This window comes from Oryctolagus cuniculus, chromosome 7 (genome assembly GCF_964237555.1).
Source record: "Oryctolagus cuniculus chromosome 7, mOryCun1.1, whole genome shotgun sequence".
NCBI classification, from domain to species: Eukaryota; Metazoa; Chordata; class Mammalia; order Lagomorpha; family Leporidae; genus Oryctolagus; species Oryctolagus cuniculus.
This window is the reverse complement of record NC_091438.1, coordinates 119,105,069-119,120,409: the sequence shown is the minus strand read 5'-3', so window position 1 is coordinate 119,120,409 and position 15,341 is coordinate 119,105,069. Positions and strand designations below refer to the sequence as shown.

The 15,341-nt window shown below is 47.4% G+C and overlaps 1 non-coding gene across 1 annotated transcript; it reads left to right on the top strand.

The window, feature by feature from the left end:
* Positions 1-6,189: 6,189 nt before the first annotated feature.
* Positions 6,190-6,292, top strand: LOC127493788 (U6 spliceosomal RNA). Its single transcript, XR_007924332.2, has one exon. It is a non-coding gene; the product is annotated as a U6 spliceosomal RNA (small nuclear RNA).
* The last annotated feature ends 9,049 nt before the right edge of the window (positions 6,293-15,341 follow it).

The window sequence follows — 15,341 nt, the reverse complement described above, 5'->3', positions numbered from 1 at the left end:
CCCATAAGGGAGACGGGCACTGCAGGCGGAGGATTAACCTGCTGCACTATGGTGCTGGCCCCCTAAGACAGTATTTCTTTTTTCCTCAATCTTTAATAATAAAAAAGTCAAACAATGAAGAGTGCTCTTAAAATAACTTGTAAGGGGCTGGCGCTGTGGCGTAGTGAGCTAAGCTTCCACCTGCAGCACCTGCATCATATGGGCTCTGGTTCGAGTCATGTCTGCTCCACTTCCAATCCAGCTCTCTGCTGTGGCCTGGGAAAGCAGTGGAGGATGGCCCAAATGCTTGGGCCCTGCACCCGCTTGGGAAAACCCGGAAGAAACACTTGGCTTTGGATCAGCTCAACTGCAGCCAATGCAGCCATTTGAGGAGTGAACCAGCAGATGGAAGATCTTTCCCTCTGTAACTCTACCTCTAAAACAAATAAAAAATCTTTTTTTTTTTTTTTTTTTTTTGACAGGCAGAGTGGACAGTGAGAGAGAGAGACAGAGAGAGAAAGGTCTTCCTTTGCCGTTGGTTCACCCTCCAATGGCCGCCGCTGCAGCCGGCGCACCGCACTGATCCGATGGCAGGAGCCAGGATCCAGGTGCTTTTCCTGGTCTCCCATGGGGTGCAGGGCCCAAGCACCTGGGCCATCCTCCACTGCACTCCCTGGCCACAGCAGAGAGCTGGCCTGGAAGAGGGGCAACCGGGACAGAATCCGGCGCCCCGACCGGGACTAGAACCCGGTGTGCCGGCGCCGCAAGGTGGAGGATTAGCCTATTGAGCCACGGCGCCGGCCCACAAATAAAAAATCTTAAAAAATAAGAATAATTTGTAAAATGCCTAGAGCTGGGCTAAATTTCAACCGTGTAGCAAATCCTGAAGTTAAAGTTCATATAATTAATAATACCCACATTCCTCAATGTGCCTCTGTGAAAATGAAAAAAAATAAAAAACAAAAACATAAGCTCTTAACATTAAACACCAAAATTAGTTTAAGCATTCAGCAGCAAATGGTTTTCTTTCTCTGGAAATGGCCTGAAATATTAGTCATAGCCCTCAATTACATACAAAATGCGACTGGAGAATTCTCATTTTATCCCAAGTTAAACCACCTAACAGCATCACCTGTATATTGCCATCACGCTACTCTGGGAAGCTGTGACATACACAGTGCTGTAGGACCCGGGCCTTTCAGTTTCTAAGCACAGCAGACTTCGTTACTGTACATGAACTCTGCAGCTCCCGCTTAGATGGGAATCCTCCACACAGGATGGTATGGACCCTGTTCTACTGCTTTCCCCTAGCAGAGAACTGGATTGGAAGTGGAGCAGCCGGGTCTCAAACCAGCGCCCATATGGGATGGCAGCACTTCAGGCCAGGGCATTAACCCGCTGTGCCACAGCACTGGCCCCAGCAGCTGCTCCATTGCAATCCAGCTCCCTGCTAATGCACCTAGGAAAGTGGCAGGAGATGGTCCAGGTGCTTGGGACCCTGCACTCAGGTGGGAGATTGGCTTCGGCCTGGCCCAGCCCTGGCTTGGTCATTGTGGCCATTTGGGGAGTGAACCAGCAGGTGGAAAATTCTCATTCTCTCTCTCTTTCCCCCCGCATCCCCCATAACTCTTTCAAATAAATAAACCTTTTTTAAAATAAATAAATAAAAGACCCCATCACAAGTAACGTTCACTAAGAAGATAATTTCAACTTAGTCCTGCAGTGAAATACCCTTTTTCCTTGTTCTTTTCTTGCACAGTTCTGTCAAATGAAGATAACAGCACATTCATGATAAAGTTATATGACTGCTTCAGCACCACAAAATGAGTCGGGAGAATGAGCATCTGTCCTGGATTGCAGGGTCACAGGTTAGCCAGGGGAGTGCACTGTACTGTTCCAACACACACCTGAGGACAGCCAGAGTCTGACATGAGTCAAGTGGGCGGGGAGAGAACATTTCTTGAACTGGCATGATGACCAGGCATTGAGCACGCAGGACGTTCAAATCTCAGAACAGGCTTGCAAGCTTGGGATGATCAGCCCTGCTGTGTAAAGAGAAGGCGGACGCTCAGCAGATGTGCCGGGCACTTGTGGTTGATGTGTGCCAGGCATGACTCTCAGTTCAGGAATTCAGGTGTGCAAATGTATCAGACACTCGTAGGCCCCGTTTCAGACCGTCTTGGTGGCGCCCGCTGCTTGTTTCACCACTGCTGATACCATTCCAGCTCGGGCAGTTATAACCTGAGCCTGGGGCCTCCCACATCCTGCACCGAGGCTTGTTTGTCCAACTACAGGGTCATGGGACTCTGCTGGAACCGCTGAGACCCTGGACAGGTGCATCCTCGAAGAGCAGAGGCAGGAAGTAGTCGATGCCCCGCGGGCAAAGCTACCTTTGCCTGATGGGTTTGACGGTTGATGGACACGTGATTCTCCCCACTCCCCTCGGATAGATGCCCGCAGACTCTCATGCAGCTGTCCAGTGGTCTGGCAGGATGCAGCCAGCAGACACCTTCGCAGGTGGCCGATCGGTCATGCGTCTCTGCGGTGGCTCTCCGTCCTTTCCTGTCCTTCACGCACAGCCCCTGGACTCACTCTTGCCATTAAACTGCTTATATGAAGGCTGTTCTAAGGCAAATTGGTTCCAAGAGTGGCCCCCAAAAAAGAGAACCTGAAATGCATTTTGGAATGGGGTTGCTCAGCAGTTAGATAGCTGCAAAACCCCAGTGCTGGGGAAGAGGAGGTGACGGGGGAGAACCCCCGGACAGAGCAGTGTCACCATCATTAAGCATCTGTCTGCAGCTGATGGAGGTGAAGTACAGGTGGCAGATAAGGCGGTGGGTTCTTTAGTGGCTGTGGCACTGCAACAGTAAAGGGACAATGATAGTTGTAAGGAGTATGGACCACATTGGCTTTTCCTAGTGTTGGAAACGGCTTGATGCACTTTGTGACAGCCTTAGCTGTCTCCGTGGTAGCTTTGAATTCGAGTGTGAGAGAGCTGAAAACTCAGGGCCCAGATCCAACTGCAGGGGAGTTAAGTTGCAAAGACGACTGCAGGTATTACAGGAAATGAGTGGGAACCTGAGAAGTATGTGGGAAGATAGACTCTTAGCCGGTCCCTGCTTCCAGATATTCTTGAAACTTCCACAGTGGAGGAAGTAGTCCTCTCCCTTGTGCCAAAGGAAAGCAAATTCCTCTTGCCTAGAGACCCTGCCCAGCAACGCTTCAGACCAAGGGGCCCATTTAATTAGCAAAGAAAATGCAACTTTCATGTCCATGAGATCCACCGCCCATATAACGTAACCCCGTCACCCAGGAGTAGTGGCCTAGTAGAATTGTCAAAGGCATAGCTAAGGCCCCAGCTTGGCAGAAACATTCAAAGGGCGCTGGCCTCCAGCTGGGATTATTTCACTGAACGAGCAGTTTATAAATTACCTAAAAACCTAGCATACTGGATCTACAGACCAAAGGGTAGCTCTTCTTACGGTCACTGCAGGCTTTTTAAGTTTTAAAGATGTGGGTAGGCCCTTAGGAGAACAGTTAGGAAGAAGGTTCATGAAGAAGTTCCCTTGAGCTGGGAGAGGAAGAAAGAGTCTGAGCAGTGATGGGGGTGTAGATGTGGGTGTTTTCCTGAAATGAGGCCGTGTGTGCTCCCTTCCTAGGATAACCTAATCGGAAGGCCTCCAGGGAGGGTTCACCCTTAATTCCCAGGAAGTCTCAGGAATTCCACCTCAAGGTGGAAAGACCCCAGAGGGCGAGCACTGCTGTGCACTTGGTGTAGGCAAGGCGCCTAGTGCAGCAGAGATTCACTGCGGCTCAGGCCATGTGGGAGCAGAGAATTCCTACAAGCCCAGGATGGACCTGGGAGTTGCAGAGAGCACTTCTGGGGCTGGAGATGCTATACCTGGGGAACAAGGATGCATCTCAGCCACTCTCCAAATTGTGTGGCCGTGGGTGACCAAGGGACGTCACAGACTGTGCTTCACCCAAAGCTTGTGCCACCTGGGCCGCGGGGGACTTAGATACAACCCTGAGGAAGTAGACAGGCCCTGAGTTGTGTGAATCTGTGTTTCTGTCGAGTTGGCATAAGGGCCAGAAATACACAGTGACTTAGAGCTGGACCAGGAGGAGAGGAGGGGCCTTTCCTTAGCTTGGTCCACGTTCTGTGTCATTTTGAAATGCAGTATCACAAGCTGGGTAATTATAAAAGGAAGGAATTTATCTCCCGCAGTTCTGGAGGCTGGGTCTGGCATGGAACTTCTTGCTGTGGCATCCCATGGCAGAAGGCAGAAGGGCAAGACAGCAAGACCCGGCAACAGATGGAACCCACAGCCTTGCCCTTCTACAGTCAGCATGAATCCTGTTCATACTGATGGAGTCCTCACCCAAACACCTCCCATTAGGCCTCACCTTGGACCATGGCTGCACTGGGATTACATTTCCAACACAAGCGTGGATGCATTCAGACCACAGCAGTCTGTCTGATAGGGAGAGGTTGAGTGACTCAGCCTTGGCCATTCATCTAGGTGGAGTTCATGTCAGGGGTGTGCTAGAGCATGTTCAATCCAGTTTATAAGAGCCTCTTCAGGAGTTCTGTGAGTTGGTTATTAAATTCAGCCGTTATAAAAATTATATCAGGGCTGGTACTGTGGTATAGCAGGTAAAGCTGCTGCCTGCAGTGCCAGTATCACGTAAGGGTACCAGTTTGAGTCCTGGCTGCTCCACTCCCGATCCAGCTCTCTGCTATGGCCTGGGAAAGCAGTAGAAGATGGCCCAAGTCCTTGGGCCCCTGTACCTGTGTAGGAGACCTGGAGGAAGCTCTTGGCTCCTGGCTTCAGATTGGCACAGCTCCAACCATTAGGGCCAACTGGGGAGTGAACCAGCAGATGGAAGGTTTATCTCTCTCTCTCTCTCTCCCTCTCTCTCCCCCTCCCTCTCTGCCTCCCTCCCTCCCTCCCTGTCTCTCTCTCTCTCTTTCTCTCTCTGCCTCTACCTCTCTGTAACTCTGTCTTTCAAATAAAATAAATAAATATTTTAAAAAATTATATCAGGCTGGTATTGTGGCAAAGCAGGTTAAGCCACTGTTTGCAACACTCCGGAATCATTGCCAATCCAGGTTCCTGCTAATCTGCCAAGGAAGGCAGCAGAAGATGAAGATGGCTCAAGTGTTTGCCCCTGTCACAACATGGGAGATCAGAATGGAGTTCCAGAGCATGATGGGTAAAGCCACTGCCTGCAGTGCTAGCATCCCATATGGGCACCAGTTCAAGTCCCAGCTGCTCCACTTCCGATCCAGCTCTCTGCTATGGCCTGGGAAAGCAGTAGAAGATGGCCCAAGTCCTTGGGCCCCTGTACCCATGTGGAAGGCCTGGAAGAGGCTCCTGGCTCCTGACTTCAGCCATTGAGGCCATCTGGGGAGTGAACCAGTGGATGGAAGACCTCTCTCTCTCCCTGCCTCTGCCTATCTGTAACTCTGCCTTTCAAATAAATAAATATTTAAAAATAAATAAATAAAAGTAAAAAAATAAAAAAGAAAGTAGCTCCAGGCTCCTGGCTCCAACCTGCCCCAGCCTCAGGCATTGTAGACATTTGGGGAGTGAATCAGAGGATAAAAGATGTCTCTGTTTCTGTGTGTGTGTGTGTCTTTCTAACTTTGCCTTTCAAATAAGTAAAAATAGAATAAATATAAAAATTATAAAAATTTGCAATAAAATAAGCTGTATTAACAAGAGAGGAAATAATATACAAAACACCACTTACAAAATGTGTTGCTGCATCTTGCTCTTCTCTCTGCCCTTGGGGTTGCTGAGTACCTGGTACAACTCCAGGGACGCAGTAACATCACATGGGGCAGCTTCACATCAGCAAAGGCAGAATTATTTACATTATAGATCAGCCATTGCACCGTGGCTGGGGTGAATTTATTGTTCCATTCATTCTATACTATATCTGGCAAACTTTTTTTAAAAGATTTTATTTTTTTATTTGAGAGGTAGAGCCACAGACAGGGAGAGGGAGAGACAGACAGAGTTCTTCCATCCGCTGGTTCACTCCCCAAATGGCCACAATGCCCAGAGCTGGGCCGATCTGAAGCCAGGAGCTAGGAGCCTCCTCCAGGTCCCCCACAAGGGTGCAAGGGCCCAAGCACCTGGGCAGTCCTCTACTGCTTTCCCAGGCCACAAGCACAGAGCTGGATCAGAAGAGGAGCAGAGCTTGCTTCAGCAGCACATATACTAAAATCGGAACAATACAGAGAAGATTAGCGTGGCCCCTGTGCAAGGATGACGCACAAATTCATGAAGCATTCCATATTTTTAAAAAATATAAAGAAGAGGAGAAGGAGCAGCCAGGATATGAACCGGCACCTATATGGGATGCTGGCACCACTGGTGGAAGCTTAGCCCACTATGCACAGTGCCAGTCCCCTAGCAATCTTCTGTAAAGGCCAGGCAGTCTGCTGCAGCACCTCCACTCTGCTATTGCAACACACAGGCAGACAGAGATAAAAGCAGACGTGAACAGGCAGGCTGTATGCCAATTAAACTTTATTTGCAAAAGTAGGCACAGAGCCAGATCCAGCCCACAGGCCATATGTTGACAACCCCTCCCTTATCTAGATCCTAAGATGGAGATGGAGAAAATGTGAATAATGCCGACTCGACATAAAAATATGTTTGGTATCTATAATACTAATATTGGCATTATCACAAAATTGAGGCAGTATTCAGAAACAAATTGCTTGTGTCACAAACAAATACGTGCATTTTGACATAGTTCTTTATTTTTTTTCACTCTCAACTTATTCCTTAGCATATAGGACAATATCAACCAACATTCATGTTCAAATTTTTATCATTGATCAGTTGGAGACATAAGTAGGTGACAGAAATAAGCATTTGGAAAAAATCAATGAAAGAATTTGTTGAAAATCAATTGAGGGGCCGGCACTGAGGCATAGTAAGCTAAGCCTCTGCCTGCGGCACCAGCATCCCATATGGGCACCAGTTCGAGTCCCAGCTGGGCCTCTTTTGATCCAGCTGTTTATGGCCTGGGAAATCAGTACAAGATGGTCCAAGTGCTTGGGCCTCTGCATGCACATGGGAAGCCTGGAGGAACGTCCTGGCTCCTGGCTTTGGATCTGCCCAGCTCAGGCCGTTGCAGCCATCTGGGGAGTGAACCTGCAGATGGAAGACCCCTCTCTCTGCAACTTAGCCTCTCAAATAAATTTTAAAAAAAGAAAACCAATTGACTAGAATTTACAGGAAGCAATAGAGTACATTTTACTGTTTGTAAATCATTTGCATTTCAATACAAAGTGTAATAAATGTATAGCATGCCTTCTTTTTCTAAGAAGCTTTAGGTTCAACCTTCAGTTTCAAGCCTGTGCCTCTCACCAAAGCCCTCATACTTCCTCTACACTGGCTATGGAAAAGACAAACCGCACCTGTCCATGGCCACCACCCCAACTTCCAGCAGACCTGACAAGGTCCTGCAACCATACTAGGTTATTTACACAACCCTCCACAAAAAATGACCACATTGGCTTTGGCAACAGCATAATCTGTATCTGTCATTTAACTCCAGCTATAATATCCTTGTTGCTTTTTCATAGCAATCTTTAAATATTTTTAAACATTTACTTATTTGGGGGCTGGTGTTGTAGCACAGCAGGTAAAGCTGCTGTCTGCAGTGCCGGCATCCCATATGGGTGCCAGTTCTAGTCCCGGCTGCTCCATTTCCCATCCAACTCTCTGCTATGGCCTGAGAAAGCAGTAGAAGATGGCCCAAGTCCTTGGGCCCCTGCACCTGCTTGGGAGACCCAGAAGAAGCTCCTGGCTTCGGATCAGCACAGCTCCAGCTGTTGCAGACATTTGGGGAGTGAACTAGTGGATGGAAGACCTATCTCTCTCTCTCTCTCTCTCTCTCTCTCTCTCTCTCTCTCTCTCTCTGCCTCTCCCTCTCTGTAACTCTACCTTTCAAATAAATAAATAAAGCTTTAAAAAAAGATTTACTTATTTGAAAGGCAGAGTTACAAAGAGAGGAGGAGAGACAGAGACACACACATACACACAGAGAGAGGAGATAATCTTTTTTTATTTTTTGAAATAGATTTATTTGGAAGGCAAGACAACAGAGAGAGAGGTAAAGAAAGAGATCTTCCATCCACTGGTTCTCTCCCAAATGGCCACAATAGCCAGGGCTGCACCAGGCTGAAAGCAGGAGCCAGGAGCTCCATTCGGGTCTCCTATGTGGGTGTCAGGGTCCCAAGCCCTTGTGCCATCTTCCTCTGCCTTCTCAGGTGCATCCAGGAAGCCGAATGAGAAGCAGAGCAGCCAAGGACTCCAACCAGCACTCTGATATGGGACGCCAGCATTACAGCAGTGGCTTAACCCACTGTGCCTCAACACCAGCCTCGTCTATTACATTTTTGGTTGGTTATGGCTCATCCACCTTATCACTTACCTCCTTACTAAACTCTCATATTAGTCACTGTGTTCAATTTGTTGATTCAGTCAATGTATTGGATTTCCTTTGTAGTTGAGCTTATCTGCATATAATGAGTTTAGTATGTTCCTTATCTATCATTATATTGTTTTATTGATGTATTGTATTGGGCAGGACTAATCCCTACACTGAATTTATTAGGTGGTAGGAGATAGATATTTTTCCAATTAATAAAGCCTCCTCTTACTCCTTGTTTCCTTCAAGATTTTCTTTTTGAAATATAAACAGATGCTGACTTTTCTCAGATGCTTTTTGTAGGCTTGATGAGAGACCATGCAATCTTTCTACTTTAATCCATGAAGATGGTGAGATGTTAAAGACTTATTCAACAGATCAGAGTTGTCCAAATCCTGGACATTTCAAAGAAAAGTTTAACCTTAGCCTGGCTCTTGGGCAATAACCTATAAGCTCTTGGAAAATGCTGCCGACGGCTATGGGCCAGGCCACAGAGTTTATGCCAGCAGTGTGATTTGTGGTGGGGAACTTAGGTCAGGTGGTATCAGCTTGCTGTCCGGAGGGCTTGGAGACAGAAGGTCAGCCATGGGAGGCAGTCAGCCATACCTGTGTGATTATCCACCAGTAAAACCCCTGGACATCAGTGCTTCCGTGAGCCTCCCTGGGGGAAATGCTGCTCCTAGAACTGATGAGATACTCACTTGGAAACAGAAATTCACAGCTTGCAGGCACAGAAACCCAAGAGCAAAAGCCTCGGTAGGAACCAGCCTGGGCCCTTGTGCCTCATTAGCAGAGTGAATCAGGAAGGAAAATATTCCCTTTCTCTCTCTCTCTGTCTCTCTCTCCATATCGCTCAGTCTTTCAACTAAATAAATCTTAACAGAGAGAGCGAGAGACACAGTTCCAGCAGGTAGACAGTCAGCAAGGACATAGAAGTCAGCAGCACCATTGGTCAGCTGACGCAAACATCTATAGACTTCTTCCTCCAACCACAGCAGAAAACACATTCTTCTCAAGCTCACGTGAACCGTCTACCATGCTATCTTAACACTTTCCGGGCTATAAAACACCTTATCGTGTGGGCACATTCCGAGCTATAAAACACACCTGAGCAAATTAAAAAGAACAAAAGTCATGCAGTGCATGCCCTCAGATCATGGTGGAATCAAAATAAAAATCAGTAATAGAAAGATAGCTGATAAATCCCAAAATAATACATGAGGACAGGAATTTAGCCTAGCAGCAAACATGCTGGTAGACATCTGTGTCCCACTTCAGAGCACCTGTATTGGATCCTTGGCTCTGGCTCTTGACTTCAACTTCCTGCTACTGCAAGACACTCTGAGAACAGAGGTGATGGATCAAGTAATTGGTCCTTGCCATCCACACAGGAAACTTGGATTGAGTTCCTACCTCCTGGCTTTGGCCCCGGCCCAGCCCCAGGCAGTGTGGCATTTGGAGAGTGAACCAGCAGACGGGGCTGTTTCTCTCTTTCTGACACACACACTCTCTCTGACTCTCTCTCTCTTCCCTCACCCCACCCCTGCCTCTCAAATAAATAAATAATGTTTTAAATAAATAATGCATGAGTCAAAGAAGAAATCTCAAGAGAAACTAAAACTATGTTGAACTTGGGTAGGCTTTTGGCACAGCAGTTAAGACTCCATTTGGGAAACCTGCATTCCATATTGGAGGGACTGAGTTTAACACCCAGCTCAGGGCTGGCGCTGTGGTGTAGAAGGTTAAGCCTCTGCCTGAAGTGCTGGCATCCCGTATGGGCACTGGTTCAAGTCCTAGAGGCTCCATTTCTGATCCAGCTCCCTGCTAATGTGCCTAGGAAGGCAGCAGAAGATGGCCCAAGTGCTTGGGCCCCTCCACTCATGTGGGAGACCTAGAAGAAGCTCCTGGCTCCTGGCTTCAGTCTGTCCCAGCCCTGGCCATTTCGGCCATTTAGGGAGTGAACCAATGGATGGAAGATCTCTCTCTCTGTCTCTGTCTCTGTCTCTCTGTCTCTCTCACCTTCTCTCTCTGTATCTCTCCCTTTCAAATAAATAAATAAATCTTTAAAAATGTATATAAATAAAAGCCCCAGCTCTGCTTTCCATCCAGCTCCCTGCTAATGCACACCCTGGGAGGCAGCAGTTGATGGATCCCTGCCATCCATGTCCAAGATCTGAATAGAGTTCTGGGCTCCTGGCTTTGGCCTGGTCCAACCCCAAATGATGCAGGCATTTTGGAAGTAAACTAGCAGTTGGAAGATCTCTGTCTGTTTCTCTCTGTCTCTTTCAGCTTTTCAAATAAAAATTAATAAAGTAATTAGTCAATTAATTAAAGTTTACATGGAGAGGCAAACAACCCAGAAGAGTCAACACAATGATTAAGGAAAAGAATGAGGTTAAAGACCTTTCTTTCTGTCTCTCTCCCTCACTGTCTAGGTCTGCCTGTCAAAAAAAAAAAAAAAAAAAAAAAAAAAAAAGGATGAGGTTAGAGAACTGATGTGGTGTGACTCTAAGACGTATTATAGTCACAGTAATCAAGACAGTGCTGGCTTGTGAAAGAATAGGCACATTTATCAATGGAACAGGGCAGAGTGTCCAGATAGACTCACATAAATATGGTCAACTCATACTTGCCAAAGAAGCAAAGCCCGCACAGTCTCTTCACCAAATGGCCCAGGCCCTGCACCCGCGTGGAAGACCCGGAAGAAGCTCCTGGCTCCTAGCTTCGGACCAGCGCAGCTCCAGCCATTGCGGCCATCTAGGGAGTGAACCAGAAGATGGAAGACCTCTCTCCCTCTCTCTGCCTCTCTTTCTCTCTCCATGTAACTCTGACTTTCAAGTAAATAAATAAATCTTTAAAAAAAAATTCTCAACATTGTCAAGAGAATGAGAGGACAAGCCACGCTGGGAGAAAAGCATTTGCAAACTACATATCTGATAAAGGACTGTTATCCAAAATATGCAAGGAACCCTTGATACTCAACAGTAAGAAAATAAACAGCATAATTTATTTTTATTTTTATTTTTTGACAGGCAGAGTGGATAGTGAGAGAGACAGAGAGAAAGGTCTTCCTTTGCCGTTGGTTCACCCTCCAATGGACGCCATGGCGCTGCGGCCGGCACACCACGCTGATCTGAAGGCAGGAGCCAGGTGCTTCTCCTGGTCTCCCATGGGGTACAGGGCCCTAGCACTTGGGCCATCCTCCACTGCCTTCCCAGGCCACAGCAGAGAGCTGGCCTGGAAGAGGGGCAACTGGGACAGAATCCGTCGCCCCGACCGGGACTAGAACCCGCTGTGCCGGCGCCGCTAGGTGGAAGATTAGCCTATTGAGCTGCAGCGCCGGCCACAACATAATTTTTTAAAATTACTTTGGTATTTATTTATTTGAGAAGTAGAGTTACAGACAGTGAGAGGAAGAGACAGAGAGAAAAGTTTTCCGTCTACCGGTTCACTCCCCAAATAGCCGCAATGGCCAGAACTGCGCCAATGTGAAGCCAGGAGCCAGGAGCTTCTTCCTGGTCTCCCACATGGGTGCAGGGGCCCAAGGACTTGGGCCATCTTCTACTGCTTTCCCAGGCCACAGCAGAGAGCTGGATCAGAAGTGGAGCAGCCGGGACTAGAACTGGTGCCCTTATAGGATGCCGGCACTGCAAGTGGAGGCTTTACCCACTATGCTACAGTGCTGGCCCAACAACATAATTTGAAAAATAAGCAAAAGGGGGCTAGAATTGTGGTACAGCAAATTAAGCCACTTCCTGCAGTGTCGGCATCCCATATGAGCGCTGGTTCAAATCCCGGCTGCTCCACATCTGATCCAGCTCCCTGCTAATGTGCCTGGGAAAACAGCAAAAGATGGTCCAAGTACATAGACCCCTGCCATCTACATGAGAGACCCGAATGAAGTTCCGGGATCCTGGCTTAGGCCTAGCCCAGATTCAGTCATTGTGGCCATTAGGGGAATGAACCAGAGGATGGAAGATATCTCTTCTCTCTGTAACTGCCTTTCATATAAATAAATAAACTTTTATTAAAAATTGGCAAAAAGCAGGAACAAACACCTCATCAAAGAAAACATAGCTAGCAAATAAATACAGATGCTCCTGAACTTATGAAAGTTCAACTAATTAATGAGTTTTCAACTTTACAGAGTACAAAAGTGATATGCATCTAGCAAACCATACCATGCTGCTTGAAGAATTAGATGTGTTAAATGCATTTTCAATTTACTATACTTTCAACCTATAATGAGCTTCTCAGGACCTAGCCCCATGGAAATAAGTCAAGGAGCTTCTACATATAAAAGATGCTCAATATAGTGTGGCATGAAGGAATTGCAACCTAAAATGAGATGGCCCTCCACACATATTAAAATGGAAAAATCCAAAATATTGAAGGTACAAAATTCTGGCAAGGATGTGGAGCAACAGGAGCCCTAATCCATTGTTGGTAGGAATGCAAACTTGGGAAGACAGTGTGGCAGGGTCTTCCAAAACGAAACATATTCTTACTATACGATCCAGCAATTGTGCGCAATCTACACAAAAACCTGCACACAGATGTTTAGAGCAGATTTGTTCACAGCTATCAAAACTGGGGAGCAATCAGGATGTCCCCCAGCAGGTGAATGGATAATGAAATACTCCTCAGCAAGAGAAAGCAATGAGCTCCCAAGACAGGAAAAGACGTGGAGGAAACTTTAAGGCATATTACGAGGGGGAAAGAAGCCAATCAGAAAAGGTTGCACACCATGTGAGTCCTGCTTGCCACACCCTGGGAAAGGCAAAACTATGGAGATATTTAAAAATCTAGGGTATCCAGGTTTGGGAGAGTAATGTGTAGGTGGAGCACAGAGGATTTTTAGGACAGTGAAACTTCTTTCTGAATGATGCTGTAATGATGGATACATCTCGTTAACCGAGCAACTTCAAAAAGCTTGTGGAAGATGGAATTAGAGATATGTTTATTTTGGGATGGGTGTAGTGGAGCAGCAGGTTATGCTACTGCTTACAACATCTGCATCCCATATTAGAGTGCCAGTTCGAGTCTCAGCTACTCCGCTACAATCCTGGGAAGCAACAGATACTGGCTTAAGTACTTGAGTCCCTGCACCCAGGGAGGAGTCCCGGATGGAGTTCTTAGCTCCTGACCTCAGCTGTTGTGGCCATTTGGGGAGTGAATCAGTAAATAAACGATCTCTTCCTCTGTCACTCTGAATTTTGAACAAATAAATAAATCTTTGTTTTTTAGAGATATTTATTTTAGTGCAAAGAAATTTTGGGATCCATGTATATGCAATATCTTCAAAAAGTTCATAAAAGTGTGTATTATAAAGTACATGGCTTTTAAAAACATTTTTGCAACAAAACACACTTATCCTTTTAATTCCCTTTTTCCATGAGCTTTTTTGCTTGCATATATGTTTCCAAATCCATGGAGAGTCTAACACGGAGAGTGAACCCTGATGTAGACAACAGGTCTCAGGTGTGGGCTCATCAACTGTGACAAGGGTGCCAGCTTAGTGCGGGGTGTTGGCAGGGGGTGGCCCTCCACTCAGTGCTCGATTGTGCTGTGAACCTAAATGTGCTCTAAAAACACGAAACCCCCGGCAGTCTCAGGGCTGGAGTAGTTCACCAGGATCTGCCGTGAGCTCGGCCCCTGGCAGGGGTGTAACTGCCGGAGGGGCAGGTGCTGTGCTTCGTGGGCGCAGCCTGTGGCCTTCGCAGCAGCACGCTCAGAAGCAGCACCTCGTGTCTTCCTGAAGTGAACGCAGCAGAGGCTCCAGGACGCCGCGGCTGAGGCTGACCCCTTTGGCAGGTGTCGTCCTGCCCTCCCTCTCTGCCCTCACAGACACCCAGGGACAGTGCAGGTATGGAGATGCCTCGGGAGGGAGAAGCTCAAAGCTTTGTGAACTTACAGCCCCGGAGAGAAGACTGAATTCCAGAGCTGGCTTAACTCACGTCCCTTCCCCCTCTTTAGGCTTCAGTTTTCCCAATTAAAGAGAAAGAAAATTGGGGCTCATGTTGTGGCTTAGCAGGTTAAGCCACTGCCTGCAGTGCCGGCATCCCCATATGTGCACTGGTTCAAGTCCCGGCTGCTCCACCTCCAATCCAGCTCCCTGCAAATGTGCCTGGGAAAACAGCTGAAGATGGCCCAAGTGCTTGGGCCCCTGCCCCCATGTGAGAGACCTGGATGGAGTTCTAAGCTCCTGACTTAGGCCTGGCCCAGCCCTGGCTATTGTGGGCATTCTGGGAGTAAACCAGCAGATGGGAGATATTTCTCTCTCTCTCTCTCCTCCTATCTCCCCCCCACCATAAATAATTCAAGAAGAAGAAGAAGAAGAAGAAGAAGAAGAAGAAGAAGAAGAAGAAGAAGAAGAAGAAGAAGAAGGTGATTGTAGATGTATTGGAACATTTTACAGTTCTGAGCATCTGTGATCTTTTTTTTTTTTTTTTTTAGATTTATTTATTTATTTGAAAGAGTTACAGAGACACAGAGAGAGAGATTTTCCATCCGCTGGTTCACTTCCTAGATGGCTACATCAGCCATGGCTAGAACCCGAGAGCTTGTTCCAGTTCACCCACGTGGGTATGGGGCCTCAAACACTTGGGCCATCTTCCACTGCTTTGCCTAGGCCATTAGCACAGAGCTGGATAGGAAGTGGAACAGCTGGGACACGAACCAGCACTTACATAGCATGCCAGTGTTGCAGGAGGTGGCTTAAACAGTATGTCATCACTCTGGCCCCGGTGATTTGTCTTTCAGATGCTCCCACAGGCCGTGCTCTCTCTGTGGCGCCTAGGCCTTTAGCCAGCAGTGCCCTCCTCACTGCCTGGTTGCTGCTTGCTGTCCATCTGGCTTCAGCAGAGACATCGCTTCCCTGGCACAGTCCTCTAGACTGCTCTAAA